This window comes from Poeciliopsis prolifica, unplaced genomic scaffold, assembly GCF_027474105.1.
Source record: "Poeciliopsis prolifica strain line A6 unplaced genomic scaffold, Auburn_PproV2 SCAFFOLD011, whole genome shotgun sequence".
Taxonomy (NCBI): Eukaryota; Metazoa; Chordata; class Actinopteri; order Cyprinodontiformes; family Poeciliidae; genus Poeciliopsis; species Poeciliopsis prolifica.
This window is the reverse complement of record NW_026562386.1, coordinates 4,548,142-4,554,633: the sequence shown is the minus strand read 5'-3', so window position 1 is coordinate 4,554,633 and position 6,492 is coordinate 4,548,142. Positions and strand designations below refer to the sequence as shown.

General features: G+C 43.8%; 1 protein-coding gene across 10 annotated transcripts in view; it reads right to left on the bottom strand.

Moving 5' to 3' along the window:
- Positions 1–4,774, bottom strand: part of pax6b (paired box 6b) — a 21,360-nt gene extending 16,586 nt beyond the window's left edge. For 9 of the 10 annotated variants that reach the window (XM_055037056.1, XM_055037059.1, XM_055037057.1 and 6 more), the window contains exon 1: positions 4,592–4,774. The gene's annotated coding sequence lies outside the window, so the exon portion shown is untranslated. Of the gene's footprint in view, positions 390–4,591 lie in introns of those variants that run through there. The other variant, XM_055037052.1, reaches the window with a different exon arrangement.
- Between the last annotated feature and the right edge of the window lie 1,718 nt (positions 4,775–6,492).

Genomic DNA, 6,492 nt, shown 5'->3' with positions numbered 1-6,492 from the left:
TCTATTCCTCTTCCAGGGAGTCTCGGGCATGCTCGGCTCCAACCTGAGGCTTGACGGTGCTGCAAAGAGGTGGGAGGGGAAGAAGTGGACAAATGGGGGAGGAACTGGCGGAACCCACGGCGGCGGAGCAGCGCACACGTGAATGTTGGAACTCGTAGCACCGAATTAAAACCACAAAGAGCAGCAGCGTACCTTTCCTAAAAGAGTCCATGCGATTTACGTTACGGAAATCTGTACATATTATTATTTGTTTGTTTGCTTGTTTGTTTCCTTTTTGCTGATGTTGCTCATAAGCCGCAACGACTAGTTTGGTTTTCTTACATTTGTAATAAAATCCTGCTCCTTCCAGAATAAAATAAAACGCGATTGTTCCAAAGTGTTAGAAGCGTCACTCATTGGCAAAGGTTTCTCATCTTAAATCGAACTATCGTAAAATAAAGACTCACAGCCTTCACTCTGGAAAAAAAAAAAATCCTCACCACGTGCTTTTGTTTATTCTTTTTGAGCATCACCGTCTCCCCTCCCGAACAGCCATACCCCTCCTGTCAACAAGGAGCGCCATGCGTAAAGAGCGCGGCCCTTTAGGCAAGCTCGGCTGCATTTTATGGGGAGGTGGGGCGGCGGTGTTGAAGGGAGAGGGCGCTGGGGGTAGGGGTGCATTTGCGACGTCACTCCCGCTTCCTGACAGCGAAGAGCACGCGCGTAAATAAAGTAAAGCAAATGACTGCGTAGCCATGGCCACACGTAACCCCGTAACTGCACCGGCTGAATGACTGGACCATTACCGCACACCTCAGCGCACCCAAAAGCAACCCCTCTGCGCCATGTGTCCGAGCGTAAACTCTGAGCTCTCTGGGAGGAAGGAAGGCACCCCAGAAAAAAAAGGAGGGGGGGAGAGAGAAGTGAGGCTTGTGTGCATGCTGGAGTCAAAACTCAAGCAAAAAAAAAAAAAAAAAAAAACTGAGGGTGCCTCGGAGAGGGCCAAATGACGAGAGTTGGGAAGAGCATAAACAGGGGGAGGGGGAGAACATTTTCTCTACTTTTTTTTTTTTTTAGGGATGGGGGCCACGAAATGAAGTCATGGGGGCCTACACTTGACTTTCTTTGACATGTGAAAAAGTAGGAGAAGTCAAAGCTCATCAATAAAACACTTTGGAGGTGAAAGAGGGCTCCCTAACAACCATTGCATTCCTGACTGCGGGTTCAATGAGTAGACAAACGACTCTGCCACAGAGAGAGAGAGAGACGGAGAGAGAGGGAAGGGAAGGGGATGGAAGGGAAGGAGGTGAGGGTTTGCCCGGCTTGAATGGGGCCCTCAGTGGGCCGGCGAGATAATGAGCTGAGAAGACCGGCTCAAACTGTCACCGAGGGTCCCGTGGTGAGGAACAACACTCTGGCCAGTGCTCCCTCATCAAACAACCCGTAAACTAAACGAGCACATTCATCTGTTTCTCCTTGCTGCTTTGTTTCTACTTACTCAGACTGGTGGTTCAGCCGATGGGCCCGCCGTGAATGCTCGCAGCTTATATCATCTAAAGGGGAGGCGGGTGGGTTGTGTGTGTGGGGGGGGGGGGGGGGGGGTTCCCCTAACAATTTTACGTCAGTGACCCCTCCTATTAGACATGCATAAGACCAAAAACACCCCCTCACACACTTTGTCTCACACACACACACACCGCCGTTTCTCCCTCACCTCTTCCTCCTCCTTGTGCCATTAGGGGAACCTCGACTTGGCTCCAAATTAAACTGTAGGAGGAGCTAAAGATTCACTTTGCTATATTGCTTTGAATAATTTACATTTTCCAAGAGTTTGGATGTATTAAAGTAAAACTAATGCTAAAAGGGCCAAGGAAAGTTTTCTATATCCGCAGTGTTGTTTTTGAAAGAGGGAAACTTTGAGGACGGTTGGAAAATATTTCTTTCTTTCTTTCTTTCTTTCTTTCTTTCTTTCTTTCTTTCTTTCTTTCTTTCTTTCTTTCTTTCTTTCTTTCTTTCTTTTATTTTATTTTTTTTTATCCATGCAGGATTTGTTTTAAAGTTTCCAATGTGACTGGACAGAAATGTATGTTTATTTTTTTCTCCCCTGCAAAACTCTCTACAAATGCACACTTTTGTCGTGCTAACTTTAGTGCCACTCGCTCGTCACAGTCTGCAGCTGTCAAACAAAACAAAGCAAAACAAAATGCACGCCACTAACCTGGCTGCCTTCGCCTGACAGACGGATTCCCCGGTGAGAGTGTCAAGTAGTTTTCTTTGGAAACAATGCCTCCAGTAGGTTATTGGTTTCTTTTTTAGTTAAGCTGCAAATCCGCTCTAAGAGCTAATTCGTTGTCTCTCCACTCTCAAGAGGTTTCTGTAATCTTTTCTTTTCTTTTTTTTTCTTCTCTAAATCTTCCCAGATACATCAATCTGTGTCAAGCCTAGCGGGAATGAAAAAAGCTTCATTTTTTAAAAATATATTTCAAGTTTCATAGCTGACGAAGCTCACTTAATTGCTGTAAATTAAATACTGTATAAGTTGCATAAATAAGTGAAGAAGAGGGTGGGGGCGACGTTGGGAAAGCAATTAGCCCAATTCGGATTAGCAGCAACTAATGTCATAGGGGCCTTGAAGAGCCTAAGCTGCTCGATATTTCCCCCTGAGGCAACGTAGTATTTGTGTCCCTCTAGAAACTTTTCAATACAAAAAAAAAAAAAAAAAAAAAAAAGAAAAAAAAAAAGTGGACAGAAACAATAGAATTAAAAAAAGAAAACATTTCTTTTTGCTGAGGACAAAGCAGATCTGTTGTAGAGTCAAGGAGCCATGCTGACCAATATGGGAGATTTTCTGCTGAAACATATATTTATATATACATCTGCACATGTTGTCCATACGGCATAAAGACATGGAGCATGGTGAGACGGAAAGAAAATCCAGAACATGCAAATATTCTGGATGTAACACCCTTATTCCTGCTGAAATATGGGAGATTTCAGCAGGAAATTTCCCATACATATATACAAATAGTTAATTAAAAAAAATATTGCAGCAGATTTTTTTAAAAAAAGGTCACATTATCTTTATATTTTAAATGCATATTATTGCTATATTTATATATTTTTATTATCTAGGTCTATTGAATCAAAATACCATTTTTAACACAGCATTATGACTGTTATAGAATATTCAGCACATTTAGATGTATTATTATTATTATTATTATTATTATTATTATTATTATAGCAGTTGCAGTAGCTACTTGTGTAATAAATCTCTTATATGCATGTATAAATATGGTCAATAAATATTTGCAGAACTTCTTCCTGTTGCTGTGCTTCATCAAACAGCCTCTGACTGACACGTTCACGCACTTCAACCAGACGCACGAGGATACCGCGGTTGTTTTATTTGCACATGTCATTGACGCGTTGGATAAGTCGGATCCAGGCTTTTATACGAATAAATTGAACTTATTCTCGTCAGATCTCGTCAGTCCACATCATCCAGGTTTCTTTTCTCTCTCTCTCTCTCTCCCCCTGCTTGGCGGCGCACGTGGAGCGCGACCAGGAACGGAAGAAGCTCCTTTTAACTGCGCGCGATTTCTTTGAACACACTGAGTTATAATAAGGAAACAGCCTATAGCGTAAAAAAAAATGTTTTCAGTTGTTTAAATGTTGCTCGTCTTCTCTTCATGCTGCGTTATGCTCCTTACATTTATACTCTGTTCTCTCAATATTGAGTTCACTTCAGTGTGTTCATGTTTCTGCGCAGGATGTCTCGGTTCGCTGCTGCAAGCCGCTTGAGGTGAGCAGTCTGAAAAAGCACAAGGCTGAGAAGCTCGGAGAAAACTCCAGGACTGATGGAGACACCGAGCAGCTCAGCAGGCGAAACAGGAAGAGAGACACAGGGGCCAGAAAACCCTGAGACCTGAGGCTGCTGGGAGGCGAGTTGGATACAGATATCATAGATGCGCATTTAAGAAGAAGGTGCAGACCACTTCCATTTCCCAAAGGCAAAAAGAATATATGTATATAAGTCAACTCACAAATCGCACCACTCGTTCGTTTTCTTCATCAAAGCCCAGACGACATTCGCTGAACGGGTCTGACTTCATGAGGTTCACATGCGCTCTGCTCGGCGCCTCCAAGAATATCCAAAGACTTAAACAAGCGGAGGAAGCATCGATCCAAGACCTTGCAGGTGAGAGATTCCGCTGCTGGACAGCGACATGTCCACCGAACTGATCGATGGAGTCCGAGCAGTTCTCAACTCACCAGAGGTTTTTCATGGAAATACGTCAAAAAAAAAAAAAAAAAGCGCTTAAAGTGAGGATTAAATAAAAGCTGCATTAGTGACAACAAAAAGAAAATCCGCTCACTCTGATCAGCTTGTGTCGTTGATTATGAAGCAACATGCGAAGCAAATTTTTCTCTCTTTTCTTTTTTTTTTTTTGTTTAGTATCCGAGCATAAAAGTTCTCGTCCTACGAGAAGAAAATATATACGCGATTTTTTTCCAGCAGCGTTTATGTCGTTCAACATCAGAAAGACACACGTATGAAAAACTTAAAAATAAATAAATAAAATTAAAAATGTGATTCGGCGAAACTCACCGGAGTGAAGGCAGCAGCGGCGTGTAACCGTGAATCCTATCCGTGTGTATATTAGTTCGCCTCCGCAGGATTTCTCCTCAGAAAACGTGTAGCTCCCGAATCAAAGATCAAACCCCCAAAAATAATAATAATAATAATAATAATAATAAATCTCTCTACCTTCGGGTCCGTCGTGGAGTTGAACTGTCAATGAGAGTGAGGAGGGTTGAGAAAATATGCAGCACTTACCAGCAACTTTCCCCCTTCAGCATCAGCCTGAAGTTGGCAGTGATTGGCTGGAGCGACGGCTCGACGTCACACCTTGGACAGGACGCGACGGAGCGCAGGACTGGGAAGTGCGCAAGGTGGCCTCCATGTGGAGCTCACCGGCCTGTGTGCGGGGAGCCGCGTGTGTGTGTGGGGGCTAACAGCCTAGCCACTGACTCCGCAGACACTCTGCTGCATTGTAAAGGCCATTGTTTTATTGCAATCGTGTGTATTTTAATTGAATTGTCCGCTCTGCTCTCAAGTTTCTCTAAGTACACACCGAGCGTGCCGCAGGCCAGTGACGCACCCCGGGGGAGGCCCACAGGAGGGCGTGTGGCACCCATAAAAATTGACACTCTTAAAAATATCTAATATATTAAGACAGACCATTTTTGGTTAATAGGTAGTGTTTATTTATTTATCTATCTATCTATCTATCTATCTATCTATCTATCTATCTATCTATCTATCTATCTATCTATCTATCTATCTATCTATCTATCTATCTCTATCTATCTATCTATCTATCTATCTATCTATCTATCTATCTATCTATCTATCTATCTATCTATCTATCTATCTATCTATCTATCTATCTATCTATCTATCTATCTATCTATCTATCTATCTATCTATCTATCTATCTATCTATCTATCTATCTATCTATCTATCTATCTATCTATCTATTTACTTACTTACCAGTCTAAGTCTACCACATGAATGAGTTTGACCACAGCAGCAACATATCCAATAAATGACTAAATAATTTATATATATTATTTTTTTTTTCTTTGATGTTCTGTGATAAGATAAATTGTGCTGATTTAAATCGGGACAAAGAATATTTGAAGTAGTTGCTGAGGTGTTGCGACGTTAAAAGCGCGTTTTCCTGCCTGAGCATGCTCAGTGCAACAGGTGCGGACAGACCACGTGGAAGCAAACTCTCTCAGACCACTCTCGGTGGACGTGGGTATATTTCCAACGCTCAGATAGAAAGCCACGCGTACGAGAGGAATAAAACGTTTTAAAGCAGAGGCAAGCAGACGTCTCCACTGTTTTGGCCTTTTACTTCTCTGGGCCCTATAAAATTGTCATCAGTGACTCATAATTGGACTTCTGCTCGGCTTTTAACCGAGGCAGGCTAAAAGCTTCAAACCTTTTTTTTTTTTTTTGTTTTTCCACAACCGCTGACGTTTGTGTCAATTTGAACAAGACGGTGAGTTAATGGGCAACCGCGCCGCCGCTCGTCTCCCAGGAAGAGACGGTGCGGGGAGGAGGGGCAGCAGGGCAGGTACGGGCCAGCCGGGACTGGCTGCGTCCTGGTCATTATTTGGATGCGCTGCCATTAAGAGGCCTCGATACTGTGCAACGCAGCAGGGTGCTCAACACGGGCGCTGGAAACCGCACGGCTTGGTCCCTGCTTATCAGGCTGTCAATAAAACGAGATGGGATGCAGCGGTCGGGCCAGGTGCTCCCTTTCCCTTCCCACACAGCCCCGCTCTCCAGAAGCAGATCAGGCGTGAAGGCAAATCTGTCCAGCCGGTTTTTCCCTCTGCCGTCACCACGCTGCTGCCGCACAACGCCACCTCCCTCTCTTTCCCTCCCCTGCCCGCTTTTCTGTGTCTCTCTCCCACGCACACACACGCGCGCTGCC